The 22,651-nt window shown below is 41.5% G+C and overlaps 1 long non-coding RNA gene across 3 annotated transcripts in view; it reads right to left on the bottom strand.

The window, feature by feature from the left end:
* LOC101941604 (uncharacterized) overlaps positions 1–22,651 on the bottom strand; it is a 184,677-nt gene that overhangs the window by 21,135 nt on the left and 140,891 nt on the right. The window lies entirely within an intron of this gene.

Raw genomic sequence — 22,651 nt, 5'->3', positions numbered from 1 at the left:
AGACATCAATTTGTCTTTTAACTCAGGTTAGCAGCATGAGTTCAAACTGATTGTGGAGCCTGCTGTTGAACTTGAACTAATAACCTGAATCTTCACTGCTATTTCAACCCAAGTTAGCTAATACCCAAGTTAGACATACCCCAAGAAGAAAAGCAGGTCCTGGATCTCCAAGTTTATGAGTTTTGAGGGAGGGTGATTCTATGGAATCACAGCATGCACAATGGAAAATTGTTTGGGAAAATACTAAGTCAGGGATAATTTTTCACTTGCCTCTAGGTAATTTCATCACTCACCATATAATTGGAAACTCAATAAACTTTAATATGGGTCTTTCACTAAGTGTTTACTTTTCCCTAGCAGTAGCTCCATGCCTGCCCCCGGTTCTTTTACTGGCACTAAAGTCAAAAAGTGCAGATTTTTATTTGTTTGACTGCTTGTGACCTATAATTGAGGAAAAAATGGTTTAGCTGTACTCATACTTCTGTTCCCTTCAACCACCAGCATCTCTGTGTCTAGGTGAGTGAGAAACTGTATTACTCAGTGATTTGACCAGAGAGGATCACTGTATTTTTATCATCTCTACTGCAGCAATTGTACTGATTTCCTTTACAACCAATTTGTTCACAAAGGTCCAGTTCAAATCAGGGAGATTTTACACAATGAAACACTATGTGGTCAGCAAGTCCGCCATTGGATAGTTTTGTGTTCCTTCTTAATAATTCTATACTGGCATAGTTAAAGCAGTACAAACCACTTGTGGACACAATTATATTGGTGTAAAAGTGCTTTATACTGTTATAGCTATTCCCATATTGGAAGGGAATCTTTAAACCGATATAATTGCATCCACATTAGGGCTTGCACCGGTATAGCTATATCGGTAAATCTCACACCCCCTAACCAATATAGTTATATAGTACAATTCTCAAGTGTAGACCAGACCTAAGACTTGCTCTTTCAATTTGATCTGTACTGGTAGACCCCTGAACTTGTGCAGACCACCAGTAACTTCTATGGAAACCCATGTGGATATAAGGCTCAACTTGTATATACCAGATTGCACTATTGCACTACATCTTTAAAACAGAACATTAATTCAGGCAAGTGTACAAGCACTTTTCACATACATATTCAAGTGAAGATTTTGCTCTGGACTTTATGAAATAACCCCAGAAATTTACAATCCATTGCAAATGGAAAGCTTTAAGTTGATGATAACTATACATGGAAAAATATCTAATTGAGTGCGCAGTTAGGCAACTAGGTATTGTTTTTTTGCAGATGCAGTGGCAACCATAGGATGACAAAAGGTGTTTCTGTGTTCGTATTTTGTTGCACAATAATTTATTTGATATTAAGCATAGCATTAACAAATTAAAAGCACAAACAAGAATAATTTATTGCCTATGCAGAAATATTGCTGGGGTGCATTAGTTTTCCTCACATGTGCAATATTGCTTCTTTTTAAAAATGTAACCTTACTTGTTTTTATAATATTGGATTAAGTCTAGCAGCCTGGTAATATGTGTTGATTAGTTGCTCAGAGGAATCATTTACAACATCAGCTTGTGTTTAACAGTAACTTTCCACTACACACAATTAGAAGAGGTGGCAACAAATTATTATCTTGAGAAAAAATAATTTAAATTCTATTAATAACTCATGTAAGTTAAGTATCAGAGGGGTAGCCGTGTTAGTCTGAATCTGTAAAAAGCAACAGAAGGTCCTGTGGCACCTTTGAGACTAACAGAAGTACTGGGAGCATAAGCTTTCGTGGGTAAGTACCTCACTTCTTCAGATGCAAGTAATGGAAATCTCCAGAGGCAGGTATATATCAGTGTGGAGATAACGGGGTTAGTTCAATCAGGGAGGGTGAGGTGCTCTGCTAGCAGTTGAGATGTGAACACCAAGGGAGGAGAAACTGTTTCTGTAGTTGGATAGCCATTCACAGTCTTTGTTTAATCCCGATCTGATGGTGTCAAATTTGCAAATGAACTGGAGCTCAGCAGTTTCTCTTTGGAGTCTGGTCCTGAAGTTTTTTTGCTGTAAGATGGCTACCTTTACATCTGCTATTGTGTGGCCAGGGAGGTTGAAGTGTTCTCCTACAGGTTTTTGTATATTGCCATTCCTGATATCTGACGTGTGTCCATTTATCCTCTTGCGTAGTGACTGTCCAGTTTGGCCAATGTACATAGCAGAGGGGCATTGCTGGCATATGATGGCATATATAACATTGGTGGACGTGCAGGTGAATGAGCCGGTGATGTTGTAGCTGATCTGGTTAGGTCCAGTGATGGTGTTGCTGGTGTAGATATGTGGGCAGAGTTGGCATCGGGGTTTGTTGCATGGGTTGGTTCCTGAGTTAGAGTTGTTATGGTGCGGTGCGTGGTTGCTGGTGAGAATATGCTTAAGGTTGGCAGGTTGTCTGTGGGCGAGGACTGGCCTGCCTCCCAAGGTCTGTGAAAGTGAGGGATCATTGTCCAGGATGGGTTGTAGATCACTGATGATGCGTTGGAGAGGTTTAAGCTGAGGACTGTAGGTGATGGCCAGTGGAGTTCTGTTGGTTTCTCTTCTGGGCCTGTCTTGTAGCAGGAGGCTTCTGGGTACACGTCTGGCTCTGTTGATTTGTTTCTTTATTTCCTTGTGTGGGTATCGTAGTTTTGAGAATGCTCAAAAGAGGCTGATAAAGGAGGTGCTGTTGTCATCATGAACAGGTCTGACTACCAGAAGGAGGCTGCCAGACAACTCTCCAATACCAAATTCTACAGGCCGCTTTCCTCAGATCCCACTGAGGAATACACTAAGAAACTGCACCATCTACTCAGGACACTCCCTGCACTATCACAGGAACAAATCAACATACCCTTAGAGCCCCGACCGGGGTTATTCTATCTACTACCTAAGATCCACAAACCTGGAAATCCTGGACGCCCCATCATCTCGGGCATTGGCACTCTCACTGAAGGACTGTCTGGATATGTGGACTCCCTACTCAGACCCTACGCCACCAGCACTCCCAGCTATCTCCGTGACACCACAGATTTCCTGAGAAAACTACAATGCATTGATGACCTCCCAGAAAACACCATCCTAGCCACCATGGATGTAGAGGCTCTCTGCACAAACATCCCACATACAGATGGAATACAAGCTGTCAGGAACAGTATCCCTGATGATGACACAGCACAACTTATTGCTGAGCTCTGTGACTTTATCCTCACGCACAATTATTTCAAATTTGGTGACAATATATACCTCCAGACCAGTGGCACCGCTATGGGCACCCGCATGGCCCCACAATATGCCAACATTTTTATGGCTGACCTGGAACAACGCTTCCTCAGCTCTCATCCACTCATGCCCCTTCTCTACCTACGCTATATTGATGACATCTTCATCATCTGGACCCATGGGAAGGAGGCCCTGGAAGAATTCCACCATGCTTTCAACAGCTTCCACCCCACCATCAACCTCAGCCTGGACCAATCTACACGGGAGGTCCACTTCCTGGACACCACCGTACAAATAAGCGATGGCCACATTAACACCACCCTATACCGAAAACCCACCGACCGCTACGCCTACCTTCATGCCTCCAGCTTCCACCCAGGTCACACCACACGATCCATCGTCTACAGCCAAGCACTGAGGTACAATCGCATCTGCTCCAACCCCTCAGACAGAGACCAACACCTACAAGATCTTCACCAAGGTGCCACTGTTGCTCATGTAAGTTAGAAATGGAAAAGAATGACAAGACCATCTAATCTATTTCTCTGCCAATTAGTGCTTGGCAAATAGTACATGTGTGTACTGATTCATCTTTTTTCACCTACTGTTTCTGTTTTCTCTGCAATACCATGATTTTCTTGAATGTATATATTATTTGAAATTGCTCACCAAAGTTCCGTGAATAATCCTGGTCTACAGTTTATTTACAAGCAGTCTGTTGTAAATATATGATAGCTGAAATGTCAACAGATAAGATGTTTTGATAGTACAAATAAGTCACTTTGTATGTTTCGGTCTCCTGATTGGATGAGTATGATTAATAGAATTAAGTGCTTGTTATAAACATTTCCACCAAAGAATTAAAAAATCATTTTCTGTGAATATCTTCCAATATTTGCTTCAAATTCTCCTTTTAGTGAGCATTCCTATTGGAACATTCATGCACGGAAAGCAAACAAACGAAGAGCGAACATAGTAAAAAAAAATTTTTTACATCAACATTTGAATAGATATCAGTGGGAAAGTTTGTCCAGCTCTATGGACAGTGTGGGACCATTCTCTAAAATACATTTTCTAATGTTTTATATAGTCTAATTTTAAAAGTCTCAAATGCTGGGTCTTCCAATGCTTTCCTTGGAAGACTATTTCTCAAGTACTCCCCTCCCTCTGTTGGAGAATTTATTCACTTTGTTAATTAAAGTCCTACCTCTGGGTGCCACTTTAATAATTTAATCTCCATTCTTGATATTTATAGCCCATCAACTATTTGCTGACAGCAAGGTTCCCCTTAGTGATCACTTAGACTAGCTGAACAATCTTATTGGAACATAACACTTTGATTTTTTATTTTGAAAAGCCTTTTATCTAAAATATATGTATCTCAATTACACTGGTCTACAATTTTTGAGAAGTCGTCTGCTTCAGAGCTAAAATGTGCTATTTATTATGTATTTTGATGTGCTGAATTCAAATATGACAATTAAAACAACTGATTTGCTACTGTTTCTAAGATATTTAAGTTTTTACATTTTATGTCCATGTATATTGTGTAGATAGTAGAGTTTTAATCATAAATTGTAAACCTAGGTCTTTTCATGTGTTTATGGTTGCTTTACATGATAATATTTCACCTGTCCTGTTTATGTAACACTTTAAAAATCAGCAAAAGGGTTATATAAATAAAATTTATTATGAAACAAAAGGCAAAAAACTATTATGTACATAGTTTAGTCCTATTCAGTGTCTACTCGGCGCTTCTTGGCTTGTCTCTTGTATTCATTAAATGGAGCATCTCTTGTCACTGTCCAGCAATAGTCTGCAAGCATTGATGGGCTTCATTTGCCCTGATAGCGTTTCTCCATTGTTGCAATGTCCTGGTGAAATCGCTCGCCATGCTCGTCGCTCACTGCTCCACAGTTCGGTGGAAAAAAATCTAGATGAGTGTGCAAAAAATGTATCTTTAGTGACATGTTGCAACCAAGGCTTTTGTATGCCTTGAGGAGGTTTTCCACCAACAACCTGTAGTTGTCTGCCTTGTTGTTTCCGAGAAAATTTATTGCCTCTAACTGGAAGGCTTTCCATGCCGTCTTTTCTTGCCATGCAGTGCATGGTCAAATGCATCATCTCGAAGAAGTTCACGAATCTGAGGACCAACAAAGACACCTTCCTTTATCTTAGCTTCACTTAACCTTGGAAATTTTCCACGGAGGTACTTGAAAGCTGCTCGTGTTTTGTCAATGGACTTGACAAAGTTCTTCATCAGACCCAGCTTGATGTGTAAGGGTGGTAACAAAATCTTCCTTGATTCAACAAGCGGCGGATGCTGAACACTTTTCCTCCCAGGCTCCAATGACTGTCAGAATGGCCAATCTTTCTTGATGTAGAGGGAATCTCTTGCACGACTATCCCATTCGCAGAGAAAACAGCAGTACTTTGTGTATCCAGTCTGCAGACCAAGCAAGAGAGCAACAACCTTCAAATCTGCCACTGATGTTGGTCATAGTTTATGCACCTCCAAAGTTGTTTCATGTTGTCATAGGTTTCCTTTATATGGACTAAATGACCAACTGGAATTGATGGCAAAACATTGCCATTATGCAGTAAAACAGCTTGAAGACTCGTCTTCGATGAATCAATGAACAGTCTCCACTCATCTGGATCGTGAACGATGTTGAGGGCTGCCATCACACCATCGATGTTGTTGCAGGCTACAAGATCACCTTCCATGAAGAAGAATGGGACAAGATCCTTTTGACGGTCACAGAACATGGAAACCCTAACATCACCTGCCATGAGATTCCACTGCTGTAGTCTGGAGCCCAACAGCTCTGCCTTACTCTTGGGTAGTTCCAAATCCCTGACAAGGTCATTCAGTTCACCTGGTGTTATGAGGTGTGGTTCAGAGGAGGAGGATGGGAGAAAATGTGGGTCCTGTGACACTGATGGTTCAGGACCAGAAGTTTCATCCTCTTCCTCTTCCTCATCTGACTCAAGTGAGAATGATTCTGGTGCATCAGGAACTGGCAGTCCTTCTCTGTGGGGTACTGGGCGTATAGCTGATGGAATGTTTGGATAATGCACAGTCCACTTTTTCTTCTTTGACACACCTTTCCCAACTGGAGGCACCATGCAGAAGTAACAATTGCTGGTATGATCTGTTGGCTCTCTCCAAATCATTGGCACTGCAAAAGGCATAGATTTCCTTTTCCTGTTCAACCACCGGTGAAGATTTGTTGCACAAGTGTTGCAGCATATGTGTGGGGCCCACCTCTTGTCCTGATCTCCAATTTTGCAGCCAAAATAAAGGTGATAGGCTTTCTTAACCATAGTGGTTATACTGCGCTTTTGTGATGCAAAAGTCACTTCACCACAAACATAGCAGAAATTATCTGCACTGTTCACACAAGTACGAGGCATCTCTGCTCACGTTGGCTAAACAGAAATGTGTCCCTTTGCAAAATCAAACACTGACAAATAAGAGAGCACGACACTGTATGATTTCTAGAGCTGATATAGGGCAATTTGTTCAGCAGAGTGATGTAAGCTTCGTTATGATTGCATCATCCATGACTTCTAGGAATTACATGATGCAATTCATATCATGTATGACGCAATACCAGCTTCAGATTGCATCATTCATTGTTTTGCCTAAAAAGCAAGTACTGTCCAAACCCAGTCATAGATTTATTCATAGATCCAGTCAAAGATGTAGTTTAGTCATTTCTGGTTTAAATTGAGATCCCTTCCCTTTATAACTCACTTATCCTCCGCCATTCCCAAATCAAGGGTCATATATACTGACCCAGTAGCATATCTTGAAAACTAGAGCCAATCAACAATTTAAAGCATCATTTTCCTTCTCAGTGACCCAGAATTAGTAAAGTTTGACTACATTTATTTCAGAAGAATTTTGGCTGTAGAGCAGTGTTATCAAACTAATAACAACAACTGAAAATGACCAGTTCAGCAAACCAAGTACCAATTTACTAAACAAATTAGAATACCAATTACCAAAAATCAAAACAATTAGAGTAACATTTTCCAAAGCAATTTATAAAATAAAATTAAAACTAATATAAAATATAAAAATAAAATCAAAATGATTTTTCTCAGAAATGTTATTTCCTAGGGAATTTCAAAAGTTTTGACTTTTTGTTCCAGTTTGGAACAAAAAATATTCTGAAATGTTGGATTTTTCCATGGAACAGAAATTCTGCATTTTTACAAGCTCTACTGCACACATTCAGTTTTATTAGTCTTCCTTCATAGTCACTCCCTCCAGCTCCTGTTCATTTGTATTGTTCTTTTCTGAACTCCTTCCAAATTACCAGTACCTTGCTGGTAAAGTGGTTCCTTGTTATAGTGGGCACTGGCTCCTGGAATGCCCTGATACATAACCATGGTTGCATCCCTGCCTCAGTTTCTTTCTATTGGCTATCAATGATTTCACTTGTATATAGTGAACAGTGCCTCTGCAGGGGTCTAGTTTATTAAATCAAAGGCCAGACATGTATGCAAACAAGCCTCACTTCAGCATCCTGGTTGCGGGGGGCTGGGGGAAGGGGTTAATCTTAGTCTGCCTCTATCTGAGTCCCTCCTTTTTCACCATCTAGGCTCTTCACTAGTAAGGCCCTTTAGACCCAGAATCTTCTGGAGTCTGGCCTCCTAATAACACCTGGTAAGGGTACCTTCTCTGGATTCAGGTAACCTGCAGAGGTGAAAATGCTACAACTCCACCCTGGAGCAGTGTAAAGTTCCCAATGACCTCAACCTCTTAACACAACCGGATAAAATCCTTTTGCTGGGACTGAGCCTACCCTAGCACTTTGCTTCTTTTAGAACCTGCTCTTTCCTGGAGGACCTTTTCTGATGAGCCCTCATAAGCCTTTATTAGGCCATGTATTCCTTAACTAATTAACTTTTGGGTAGGTAATTAGCTACTTACCAGTGGATCTGGATTGCCTCATTCTCCTTTGGGAGCCAGGCTTGGTGGCTGTCTCCTTCAGACAGCTAGCTACCCTGTGACATTCCATCGCTGAATTCTACTTCCTTTCTATCCATGTGGGGAAAGCAGTTTTCTCTGTAATTAGCTAGCATGTCTTTGAAAAGATGGCCTGGGATATAAAGAATGCCAGTATGGTACGCCCCAAAATATTATGGAATATTGTAAAGCAGTTTAAAGCCCACTTAAATATTTTTGACTTACTGATAATTATATTTAGAATTTATATGGCACTTTTCATCTTCAGAGTGCTTCATAGGCATTAAAAAAAATCCCACAACACCCTTCTGAGATAGGTGAGTAACTTATTGCCATCATTTTAAGAGAGTAAGAAAAGACACACCTTGACTGAAACGTTTAGAGAACTAAAAGGGCAAATTTACTAAACTCTTCACTCCCAAAGGATACTATGGAAACAAGGAGATAAACTGGCAATGTTCCACTATATGGGCACATTGAACTCTCAGATCAAAGAGTTGTAGTTCCCAAGTCAATGCTGCATTCTCTTTGCGGCTTCCTGGAGTAATGGCTTCCTCTTCTACTCTTCTTCGGGCCTGCCCTGCTTCCCTCCACTGTCATCATTGCTCTCTTCAGTTCCTCCATGCTTTACTATTCTCCTCAGTGGGAGTCACCTGCAGGCTGACCCTGCTTCTCAGCTCTTCTCCTTTACCTTCCTCCCTTTGACATTGGTGCCAAAAGGCAAAGGGTTCACTGTTCTTTACAAGCAACTCCTTAGACCTGACAAACTCACTACACCTAATCCACCACTTCCATGTTATTTATCCATAAAGAGTACCATATGAGATCTCTACTGGAAGCTTGTAACTTATCAATATTAATAGTGATTGTGAGATGTGTGTATGGGTAATATTTAAGGAATAGTATAGGTATATTGAAAACTATGCCTTATAGTCTTGGAGTAAAGGTTAGTCACCAGGGAATCATATGTCTCTGTAATAGGCCATTCAAGGAAGGTGGAGTTTTCACCCCTCCCTGATTAACCCATCATGTAATACAAAGTTCAATTGTCTTCCCTTGCCCCATTCCAGAACATCAATGGAAAACCATCAAAGACTATTGCAAATAATCATAACTCAATCATAACTCTTTGGAGGTAAAAAAGGAATGTGATAACAAACAGGGGATCATGTTATCTTTGAGTAAAGAAACAAAAGAAAGACTGATTCAATATATCACAGGATTGAGAAAGACACTCTACATCCTTTCACTGAGGAGTCATCCTATTGAGCAGAAGTGTTTCATGAAAGATTGAAACTTTGTTACTGTGAAGTCAGCCGACTCTACAACAGACTGAACTTGGGGAGGAGGGGTAACCTACTTTACATAAGAACATCCATACTGGTTCAGACCAAAGGTCCATCCAGCCCAGTATCCTGTCTATCGACAGTGGCCAATGCCAGGTGTCCCAAAGGGAGTGAACCTAACAGGTAATGATCAAGTGATCTCTCTCCTGCCATCCATCTCCACCCTCTGACAAACAGAGGCTAGGGACACCATTCCTTACCCATCCTGGCTAATAGCTATTAATGGACTTAACCTCTATTAATTTATCCAGTTCTCTTTTAAACCCTGTTATAGTCCTAGTCTTCACAACCTCCTTAGGCAAGGAGTTCCACAGGTTGACTGTGCGCTGTGTGAAGAACTTCTTCCTTTTATTTGTTTTAAACCTGCTGCCCATTAATTTCATTTGGTGGTCCCTTGTATTATGGGAACAAGTAAATAACTTTTCCTTATTCACTTTCTCCACACCACTCATGATTTTATATACCTCTATCATATCCCCCTTAGTCTCCTCTTTTCCAAGATGAAAAGTCCTAGCCACTTTAATATCTCCTCATATGGGACCTGTTCCAAACCCCTAATCATTTTAGTTGCCCTTCTCTGAACTTTTTCTAAGGTCAGTATAACATTTTTGAGATGAGGAGACCACATCTGTACGCAGTATTCAAGATGTGGGCATACCATGGATTTATATAAGGGCAATAAGATATTCTCCGTCTTATTCTCTATCCCTTTTTGAATGATTCCTAACATCCTGTTAGTGTTTTTGACTGCCGCTGCACACTGTGTGGACGTCTTCAGAAAACTATCCACAATGACTCCAAGATCTCTTTCCTGATTAGTTGTAGCTAAATTAGCCCCCCATCATATTGTATGTATAGTTGGGGTTATTTTTTTCCAATGTGATTTACTTTACATTTATCCACATTAAATTTCCTTTCCCATTTTGTTGCCCAATCACTTAGTTTTGTCAGATCTTTTTGAAGTTCTTCACAGCTTGCTTTGGTCTTAACTATCTTGAGCAGTTTAGTATCATCTGCAAACTTTGCCACCTCACAGTTTACCCCTTTATCCAGATCATTTATGAATAAGTTGAATAGGATTGGTCCTAGGACTGACCCTTGGGGAACACCACTAGTTACCCCTCTCCATTCTGAAAATTTACCATTTATTCCTACCCTTTGTTCCCAGTCTTTTAACCAGATCTCAATCCATGAAAGGATCTTCCTCTTATCCCATGACAACTTAATTTGCATAAGAGCCTTTGGTGAGGGACCTTGTCAAAGTCTTTCTGGAAATCTAAGTACACTATGTCCATTGGATCTCCCTTGTCCACATGTGTATTGACCCCTTCAAAGAACTCTAATAGATTAGCAAGACATGATTTCCCTTTACAGAAACCATGTTGACTTTTGCCCAACAATTTATGTTCTTCTAAGTGTCTGACAATTTTATTCTTTACTATTGTTTCAACTAATTTGCCCGGTACTGATGTTAGACTTACTGGTCTGTAATTGCTGGGATCACCTCTAGAGCCCTTTTTAAATATTGGCGTTACATTAGCTATCTTCCAGTCATTGGGTACAGAAGCTGATTTAAAAGACAGGTTACAAACCATAGTTAATAGTTCCTCAATTTCACATTTGAGTTCTTTCAGAACACTTGGGTGAATGCCATCTGTTCCCGGTGACTTGTTACTGTTAAGTTTATCAATTAATTCCAAAACATCCTCTAGTGACACTTCAGTCTATGACAATTCCTCAGATTTGTCACCTACAAAGGATGGCCCAGGTTTGGGAATCTAATAAACTATTAATAAGTGTAGGGTTCTAGTTCATGTTTTGTTATGTAACCGTTTCTTCCCATCACTATTTCTTGTTTCTAGTAGAATCTTTATTCTGTCTTAAATAAGCCTTCTTTTGTTTTATTATAAGTGCTCACACACACTTTGTTTTATTCAGGAGTGGTGTCAAGGCTGGATCCCCACTTTGAACTTTAGGGTACAAATGTAGGGGCCTGCATGAAAACTTCTAAGCTTAACTACCAGCTTAGCTCTGGTTCCGCTGCCACCATTTCAATTTTTCCCTCCCTGGGAAGCCTTGAAAAACCTTCACCAATTCCCTGGTGAATACAGATCCAAACCCCTTGGATTTTAAAACAAGGAGAAATTACCTATTCCCCCTCCTTCCTCCCACCAACTCCTGGTGAATACAGTTCCAACCCCCCCTGGGATCTACAACAGGAAGAAATTAACCATCCCCCCTCCTTCCTCCCACCAACTCCTGGTGAATCAAGATCCAAACCCCTTGGATCTTAAAACAAGGAAAAATCAATCAGGTTCTAAAAAGAAAGCTTTTAGTTAAAGAAAAAAAAGTAAAAATCATCTCTGTAAAATCAGTATGGAAATTAACCTTACAGGGTAATCAAACTTAAAGAGCTTAGAGGACTCCCCTCTAGTCTCAGGTTCAAAGTACAGCAAACAAAGATAAACACTCTAGTAAAAGGTACATTTACAAGTTGAGAAAACAAAGGAAAACTAACACGCCTTGCCTGGCTATTTACTTACAAGTTTGAAATAGGAGAGACTTGTTTAGAAAGATGTGGAGAACCTGGATTGATGTCTGGTCCCTCTCAGTCCCGAGAACGAACACACTCCGAAACAAAGAACACAAACAACAACCTTCCCCCCCCCCCCAAGATTTGAAAGTATCTTGTCCCCTTATTGGTCCTTTAGGTCAGATGCCAGCCAGGTTACCTGAGCTTCTTAACCCTTTACAGGGAAAAGGATTTTGGAGTCTCTGGCCAGGAGGGATTTTATAGTACTGTACACAGGACAGCTGTTACCCTTCCCTTTATAGTTATGACAAGTGGTAAAACTGGTAAACTGGGATACACTGCTCCTGGGATTTCTGCTCTGGGATTTCTACGAGTACCCAGTGTCAGGGGCTCGATCTCATAAAGGAATGCTTCAAGGGGACTTGGTTGCACCTCTTGTTAACCTGCAAGGTGAAGCCACAACTGGTATAGCCCAGAGGCAAGTGCTTGAGTAGCTGACAGCTGGTGGTGGCAGGGAATTCCTTTCTCAAGGGGTCTTTCCTTCCCAACTGATCCTTCCCCTGGTCAACTCTCACTAAGTTCTGTGAGCTTCTTATAAGGCTCATTTACCAGTTAAGCCCTAAACAGCCAGCTGGAAAATCACTTATCCTCAAGATGGTTGACATTCATTAGCTATGGGTAGACTGGAGTGAGCTTCCCTTCTAAAAGGGCCAGTTACCCAATGACAGAATCTTCCAGGTTGGATCTTCATTCAGACCCTACCTCTCTTACTCCACCCCATTTATTCCCTTCTCTGTTCCCCACTCCTTCCACTCATTAAACCAAATCCACCCCTACCTCCAGGCTGCCTCTGTAGTTTTTCAGAGAGACAAAGTGGGAGAGGAAATATCTTTTACTGGACCAACTTTTGTTGGTGAGAGAGACAAGCTTTTGAGCTTTCACACAGAGCTTGGCAGAAGTTGGTCCAATAAAAGATATTACTTTACCCACTTTTTTCTTCTAATATCCTGGGATTGACATGGTTACAATAACACTGCATACAACTGTAGTTTTTCCTTATTTTCAAAATGATCATCTCCTTTGCCAAGCTTTCACTCTATTAACCCAATCTCCTGTTATCTCAAGTATCCCTTTTATTTCAAACCATTCCAATGTGAGACTTTGTTATGGTGGTTAAAATAATTCAGGAGTGAAACTGTTAATAACATGAACTTTTTGCATTGCGTGTATTTCTGAACTAAGCATTCTTACTTAGAAACAGTCACAGGAGAGTAAAGCGAGGCATCTATAGTATACAATCTATCTTAATAATTGTCCTACAGAGCTGTGAATTATGCACCAAATTATTTTCCTTGAGAAGAAAGAGCACTAACTTAATTATCATTGATGTCTGAAATTTCTGAGATAGGAAGTGTGATATCCCTGGAAAAATTCCTATCCTGGAATAATTTAATGGTTTATTATCTCTCTCCCTCTCTCTCTATTTTAAAGGTCCAATCAAGAATGGTCCTAAAACTTGTAATAAAGAAAATTTAGAGTAGAGTAAGCTGAATGCATATAAGGAAAAAGAATCCTTTCCATAATAAGGAAACACACACACACACACACACACACACACATGCTTGTGTCTGATGGGCCTGTATTAGCAGTGGTGCATAGAAATTGCTTGGACTGGTTAACCAGGAGCACTGCACCACAAAGCCTGAATGAAAATCCTGTAAATGTTCCAATTAACAGAGTCATTGGACATCCAGCACATCCACACACACTAAAGGAACTTTTCTCCTAGTCTGGCAGAGAGACGGCAGAAACATGTTAGAAACTATTTCAATTAAAGAGGTTACACTAAACAACAACTGTTAACATTATCAGGGTAAAATGCAATTCACAAAATAATGACTACAGGTTGCAGGCTGTCGCCTCTGCAAGCTGGAATGCTGAAATTGTACCTGCTACAATCCTGTAGCTGAGGCACCACGGGGCCCACCGAGTTTCACTGAAACATAACCTAGCCCTAACTCCCATCCTCAATTCCATCCTCCGATGTAATCTGATTAGTTCAAGGAAAAGGACTAAATTTTTCCATCACAAACATTACCCTCTAAACTAAAGTCACAAAGCTGTAGTAGCTCATCCCCTACTAGCTGTTTAAAGACAACTGTAGTAGATTCTGGATTACTTCAAAGGAACAAAGAAAGTACCAAATCCTGACAAATTTATGCCCCAACAGGCTGTGTAAATCAATGGTAACTGGACATTAGAACATTTATGCCTGGTGAAGAGGAGTAAAGGAAGTTGCAGGGATTGGAGATGAAATTATGGTTAAAGAATTTCTTGGGTTGGAGAGGAGGAGAATTCAGTCAAATCAGCACTTTACCCACTAGATCATCCCCTGTACATCTGTGACCCTGTATTTCCCCCTGGTAGGATGGCAAAGGACATGGAAGTTTCTATAGCTTTAGGACACGTTAATTACAATGGTCCAGAGTACAGGACTGGTATTAGGCAATCCTGAATCATTGTCAGATTTAAGATCTAATATATGAAGTCACCTATAAGTATCAATTAACAGCTACCTTCTCCATTGGTTAGCTGATCTCTTATTTTTCTAATGGAATGTAGCATTAGTTTCTAGTCCTGGTACTTCACTGGACCATAAACTCATGACATGCTGATTATTATGAAAGTCATTTTAGATCATTTATAATGGGTTTTAAATGTCAGTCATATACATGGTATTAATACCCTTTGCTTTGAAGGGTATGAAAAATCAAAATCAGAACTCAAAAAGTTTACAAGTTTTAAAATTGTAATTTTAAATCACATATTGCTAAGTAAAAGAGAGCAAGGTGTCAAACACACAGGCATCCAATGGGCTGGATCTGGCCCATGTGATGTATTTATTGGATCTGGCTATTATTAACAACAATGTGGCATGCAATTATATATTCAGATTCTCCAGAGTCTAAGCTTTCCTTCTAAAAAAAGGTAAATTTCCAGCCCCAAATTGCTACAAAGATAATTTTCCAAATGTAAACAGAATGTAACTGATGCAGTGCTATCTGCCTGAGTCTGCATGGAGCCTGAAATGTTGATTCAGAGGCTTGAATTCCTCTCACCTCTATCAATGTGATAGGAGTATTAGCTTTAAAGACCAATGTTGATACTCTAGTGTCAACATAGGAAGGAAGAGTGGTAAGGAAGAGAAACAAAAGGCAGAAATAGCAATGGAGCTAAAGGGGAGCATATTTTCATGCTGAGTCAATATGACAATATGGCACCAAACAAATAATTAACTAAACATTTAGTTGCTACATAAAGGCTGTATTCTCTTCTTAAGCTCATAGACTCATAGACTTTAAGGTCAGAAGGGACCATTATGATCATCTGGTCTGACCCCCTGCATGCTGCAGGCCACAAAACCGTCGCCACCCTTTCCCTGACTCTGCTGATGAAGTCCCCAAATCCTGTGTCTTAGTGACTTCAATTGGCAGAGAACCCTCCTGCTAGAGATCCCTGCCCCATGCTGCGGAGGAAGGCGAAAAACCTCCAGGGCCTCAGCCAATCTACCCTGGAGGAAAATTTCTTCCCGACCCCAAACATGGCGATCAGCAAGACCCCGAGCATGTAGGCAAGAGTCTCCAGCCTAACCCTTGTTAACCATTATACTGTTTGCCTACCATTGCTTGGTATTCCTCAGCTAATATGTTTTACCATTAAACCATTCCCTCCATAAACTTGTCTAACTTAATCTTAAAACCAGACAGGTCCCTCGCCCCCACCATTTCCCTCGGAAGGCCATTCCAATATTTCACCCCTCTCACGGTCAGAAACCTTCGTCTAATTTCAAGCCTAAACTTCCCCACGGCCAGTTTATATCCATTTGTTCTCGTGTCCACATTAGTACTAAGCTGGAATAATTCCTCTCCCTCCCTTGTATTTATCCCTCTGATATATTTAAAGAGAGCAATCATATCCCCCCTCAACCTTCGTTTTGTCAGACTAAACAACCCGAGCTCCTCCAGTCTCCTTTCATACGACAGGTTTTCCATTCCTCTGATCATCCTAGTGGCCCTTCTCTGCACCCGTTCCAATTTAAGTTCATCTTTTTTAAACATGGGAGACCAGAACTGCAAACAGTACTCCAAATGAGGTCTCACCAGCGCCTTATACAACGGAAGCAGCACCTCCTTATCCCTACTAGATATACCTCGCCTAATGCATCCCAAGACCGCATTGGCTTTTTTCACCGCCACGTCGCATTGTCGACTCAGTCATCCTACGGTCTACAAGAACCCCTAGGTCCTTCTCCTCTTCCGTTACTTCTAACCAATGCGTCCCCAGCTTATAGCTAAAATTGTTGTTAGTCATTCCTAAATGCATCACCTTACACTTTTCACTATTAAATTTCATCCTATTTCTGATACTCCAATTCATAAGCTCATTCAAGTCTCCCTGCAGAATATCCCTATCCTCCTCCGAATTGGCAACGCCTCCCACCTTCGTATCATCCGCAAACTTTATCAGTCCACTCCTGCAATCGGTTCCGAGGTCAGTTATAAATAGATTAAATAAAATGGGTCCCAAAACCGAACCCTGAGGAACTCCACTGGTAACCTCCCTCCAACTTGACAGTTCACCCTTCAATACCACCCGCTGCATTCTCCCCGTTAACCAATTCCTTATCCACCTCTGAATTTTCATATGGATCCCCATCTTTTCCAGTTTAACCAATAATTCCTCATGGGATACAGTATCAAACGCTTTACTGAAATCCAGGTATATTAGGTCCACCGCATTTCCCTTATCTAATAAGTCCGTTACTTTCTCGAAGAAGGAGATCAGATTCGTTTGGCACGATCTGCCCTTCATAAAACCATGTTGTAATTGATCGCACTTGCCAGTAACCTCGAGGTCCTCAACTACTTTCTCTTTCAGAATTTTCTCCAGCATCTTGCACACTACAGATGTTAAACTAACAGGCCTGTAGTTACCCAGATCACTTTTTTTCCCTTTCTTGAAAATAGGAACCACATTAGCTATTCTCCAGTCTAACGGAACCACCCCCGAGTTTACTGATTCATTAAATATTATCGCTAATGGGCCTGCTATTTCCCGTGCCAATTCCTTCAATATTCTCGGATGAAGATCGTCCGGTCCTCCCGACTTAGCCCCATCAAGGCGTTCGAGTTTTGTTTCTACCTCGTAAACGGTAATCCCCCATTCTGTTTGCCCCTCTGTCACGGTGCTAGTATCCCCAATACCTTCATTGGCCTCATTAAACACCGATGCAAAATATTCGTTGAGATATTGTGCCATGCCTAGATTATCTTTAATCTCCTCTCCGGCTATAGTCTTCAGCGGTCCTACTTCTTCCTTCTTTGCTTTCTTCCTATTTATATGGCTGTAAAACCTCTTACTATTGCTTTTAATTCCCCTCGCTAGGTCCAACTCTACACGGCTTTTGGCCTTTCTCACTCTATCTCTACATTCTCTGACTTCACTAAGGTAAGTTTCCTTACTGATCACTCCCCTCTTCCAGTCTTTGTACGCTTTCTGTTTCTTCCTAATTGCCCCTTTGAGTCGGTCACTCATCCAGCTCGGTCTAAATCTCTTGCTTAGTAATCTTTTTCCCTTTTTTGGGATACAGGCCTCTGACAGCTCATGCATCTTTAACTTAAAGTAATCCCAGGCTTTATCTGCCTTAAGATTCATTAATACGTTTGCCCAATCCACTTCCCTTACCAGTCCCCTTAATTTATTAAAATTCGCCTTTTTAAAATTATAAACCCTAGTCTTTGACTTAATTCTGTTACTCCTTCCGTTTAGTTTAAACCGGATTAGCTCATGATCACTGGAGCCCAAGTTGTCCCCTACTACCACTTCCTCAACGAGGTCCTCACTACTCACCAAAATCAAATCTAAAATGGCCTCCCCCCTTGTCGGTTCTGCTACCACTTGATGAAGGAAGTGATCAGAAAGCACATCTAGGAACATCTGAGCCCTATTGTTGCTACTAGCGTTTGTTCCCCAATCTATATCCGGGAAGTTAAAGTCCCCCATAATCACACAGTTCCTATTAGTATTTACTTCTCTAAACACATTAAATAGTTCTTTATCCATATCCTGGGTCGATCCCGGCGGTCTATAGCACACCCCAGCACTATCCCTGGGGAGACTCTAGTAGTCCTTTTACCCAGTGTGATTATTGCCCAGACGGATTCCGTGTTATCTATTCCATCAACTATTATTTCTTTACAGCTTATCTCACTATTGACATACAACGCCACCCCGCCACCTTTACCTATGTTCCGGTCTTTACTAAACAATGCATACCCCTCCATACCTGTATTCCAGTCGTGACTGCCGTTCCACCACGTTTCAGTTATTCCTACGATATCCGGTTTCATTTCTCGGACCAAGAGCTCCAATTCCTCCATTTTGTTACCTAGGCTTCTTGCATTGGTGTATAAGCACCCTAATGTATGTTGTTTCGCCTGTCTCCCATTAGTAACACTATGTGTTACAGGCCTCTTTGTGTCCTTCCCCCTTATCCTTCTTGTGTCCAATCTCAACTCCCCGGCTATATCTTCTCTTATCTCACTCACTTTTTCAATGTTGGAATCTGGCGTGGAGATTAACTGTACATCTCCCAACCGTCTCCCCAAACTTCCTAGTTTAAAGCTCTTTTGATAAGATGAGCCAGCCTCCCTCCCAGAAGTCTATTTCCTTCCCTACTCAGGTGAAGTCCATCCCACGAGAACAGCTGTTTGTCCCCGAAAGCTTCCCAGTGGCCATACATCCCAAAGCCCTCCTTATAGCACCACTCCCTTAGCCAACTATTTATTCTAACAATCCTATCAGCCCTTTGCTGCCCTTCCCTAGGAACAGGCAGAATCCCACTAAAGATAATCTGAGCCTCTATCTCCTTAAGAGTCTTCCCCAGCCTAGCATAATCTCCCTTGATTCTCTCTAACGATAACCGAGCTGTGTCATTTGTTCCTACATGAAGGATTATCAAGGGGTTCTTACCTGCTCCCTTTAGGATCCTTTTCAACCGCAGGTCCACATTGCGTATCTTTGCGCCCGGTAGACAGCACACCCTTCTGTTCTCCGGGTCTGCCCTGGTCACAGGCCTGTCCAATCTCCTGAGTAAAGAGTCTCCAATTACATAGACCTGCCGTTGCCTGGCAACATTGCGATCTAGTAATCTAGTCTCTGATCCCTCTAGTCCTGACCTGTGTCTGTTCCTATCTTCTCTTATACTCCCCCTTTTGCCTTGCTCTATCCTCTCAGGGCCTAGGTTTTTCGCTGTCTCCATCAACACCTCCCCTCTCTCTATCGGACTAGCCGCTCTTCTCTTCTTCCTCACCCTCCCACCTTCAGTCAGCACCTGCTGCCCCTCCACCTCGTTATCCAAGCACCCAAACCTGTTCCTGAGTTCTATTCCCCCCTCACTGGCCCTCCTTTTCCTTGGCCTGCTTCTCACAGTCACATGCTTCCACTTCCCTTGTTCTCCCCCTTCCATTCCCCTCTCGCTGTCATCTACTACTGCCTCCTCCTGCACCCTAGAGCATTCCCCTTCGGCCCCGCCTTGCCTGTCCTCCATCAGCTGCTCAAACCCCCGCCTGAACTCCACCAGGGTATCTACCTGCATCTCCAGTCCCTTAATCTTTTCCTCCAGTAACACTATAAGGCGACACTTCATACAAACATACCTTTGTTCCAGGTCCCCTGCTAGGACTATGTACATACCGCAGCTCCCACATGCCGCCATCTGCATTCTGTCAGCTGCTGCTTGGCTCATGGCTGCTGCAGTCTCTGCCCACGGCGCCTGGGGAAACAGGGCACGCACCACACCACGCCCTCCTGCCTCCCCCTTGACCTCCCCCTGCAAACTCCCTCTCAAACTCCCCTGTTAGCCGCCCTTTTTGCTGCCTCCGGTGCCGCTGCTCGCAGCTGTGCCGCTGCCTGGCTGGGCGGCCGCTTTTATGGGCCCCCTACTCAGCCAAGCCCCGCCCCCTAATCAGGGCTCGGCGTCCCTCCCAGCACCCTGCCCCTGCAGGCCTCTACAAACACACAAGGACAACAAAGACAGACACAAACACAGATACCTTCTCCTCCAATGAGAACTCCCTCTCAAACTCCCGTTAGCCGCCCTGTTTGCTGCCTCCGGTGCCGCTGCTCTGCAAATCCCCTACTTACACCAGAAGGCATTCCACTCTGCACTGCAGAGAATACATACTCCTGACATTATACCACAGACCATAATTAAACATAGAATTTTGCCCTCTCTACCAAATGAGTTTGACACCCCTATTTTGAAGGCTTATTAGCCAAAATTCTGCTATTTACTACACATTGTCAATCCAGAATAATTCCACTTAAATCAATGAAGTTACCACACTCCAAATTTACACAAAAGGTACTTTAAGCACAATTAATCCAATTATGCTGACAATAGCATTTGTATAATAGTTATACAACAATTAATCACTTATAACACTGCAAAATTAGTTGTTGGCCTTTCATTTCCAACAAACAAGGTGTATTTTAGAAAATATAACAAACATGACACTGAGTACAGATTTCAACTATGTCATGAGTCTAAGTTATTAAATAACTGCACCCATAAACAGCTGTTATTTATATGAGAAGGAAGATTATGGTGACATTTCATTTTGCATTACAGCGACCAGCTCCTAATGAAAACAACAGAGTATTGCTTGTCTGAAGAATTATTGATCCGGTTCATTTCAAATATGCTAACACTTCATGCATAGATTACACTGAATGGATGTTCAAGCTGACTCTAGGGCTAAGATTACAGTTAAAGCCTTGATTTCCAGTGTGGAGTATGAGGATATTTGGTGCTCAATCCAGGTGCTCTTACCCTTGGGTAGCCTTATAAACTTCACTTGGACAACTCATGATATTTAGGGCTGCTGGACCAGGTACTTAATTTCTTTTCTTGAAGACTAGAGATGTAATTCTTTTGATATGAATATACACAATTTATTTCCACATGTAGGACAAATTCTGAGAGGTGCTAAGCATCTGCACCTCCCAACTACTTTAACAGTGGTTGCACAGTCTCAGCACTATTCAAGATTTGGCCCAGCTATACTGAATCTGCATTATTATGATTATTAATGTTTGGTGCATAGAGTAAAAGTAGAAGATTGCGCATATTTCTCTTGTTTGCCTTAATAATAGCTGTAAATCAGATGCTTTGAAGCTTGGCTTTTTCTAGCGATGTGTCCCGGTCCCAAGGCCAATTACTCGTTACTTGCTTTTTCCTGAAGGCAGCAGAAGAAATTGCTTGTTTGTGCAGATTGTGTGTTCATCATTAGCCATAAAGGAATAGGTAGGGAAAAAAGAGATCTTAATCTGTTTGTGATAGGCAGCAGTGAGTCTTTTGCATGTATACATCTTTCAAGGCAGCTTGCCTCCGTGAACACTTCTCTGGTTTAACTTTGCGGGTGATTAATTATGTTGTACTGCACTACATTAAGCCACATTAAGACAAGATGTTCTAGGATACCAAGTCACATTATCAAATCTCCAGAGATTTTTCAGTATGCAGAACACGGTTGGGGGGAGGAAAGCAAAATGTTGTTCGTGGTTATATTTAAAAAAAAAAAAATGTTTTTTCATCCTCAAAGGTTTCCTGGCTATCGCTGCCCAAAACAGGACATTTCTTAGTGCTCAAGTCCTCACCATACAAAAAGCACCTGCCATTAGCAATATCTTGTTGGTCACAGAAGAGAGGCAATGGACTGAATGGGCATGAAGACATACTTATAGTATAGCAGAAAATGACCTCTTGAGGACAGTACTGTCAACAACAGATTCCATCTGGTTTCCCCTCCCTGAAAAGATTAAACTGCTAGTTTAGATGAGAGGGTTTTTTTTTTCCTTACAACATTAGAGGAACTGTTATTGAGCCCTGATGGAACAAGTAATAGTTCTGAAAACAGTTGTCCATCTGTAATAGCATATAAACAGTTTTGAACGACAGGTGAATTTGGGGGATGGGAATAAAGAGAAACTGTTGACGACAGCCATTGGCAGCAACAATTTATATGGAGATGGGAGACAAGCTATTGTAGGCAGCATGCTGAAGTGACCAGTGCATTGGACTGGGAGCCAGCCAGCCTGGCTTCTCTCTTTCCTGACTCTGCCATGGATTTGCTGTGTGATCACAGAGAAGTTGCTTATCTGTGACTCAGGTTCTCCATTTGTAAAATGGAGATAATACCCACCTTAAAAAAATAGTTTTAGGTCCCTGGATGAAAGGTGATACATTTTATTTTTAGTTTTAATTCATTAAGGCTGGGACGTGAAGAATGGCATGCTCATATAAAACCTGTCAATGGTCTATATTTCTGTTTCTAGTGTTGTTATTTTCCGTTAGTTTGTAATTTGTTTTATATTTGCAGGTGCTAGCTGAGACAAAAAAATTAATTCATCTTATCAACAGAGTCTGAATAATGTCTAAACAGTGCCTTCTGGTTTTATATGTGTCTCAGCATAGGAGGAACTTTTATGCTATTCCTG

This window comes from Chrysemys picta, chromosome 2 (genome assembly GCF_011386835.1).
Source record: "Chrysemys picta bellii isolate R12L10 chromosome 2, ASM1138683v2, whole genome shotgun sequence".
Classification (NCBI taxonomy): Eukaryota; Metazoa; Chordata; order Testudines; family Emydidae; genus Chrysemys; species Chrysemys picta.
The sequence above is the reverse complement of the archived record's forward strand: the minus strand, read 5'-3'. Positions and strand labels throughout refer to the sequence as shown.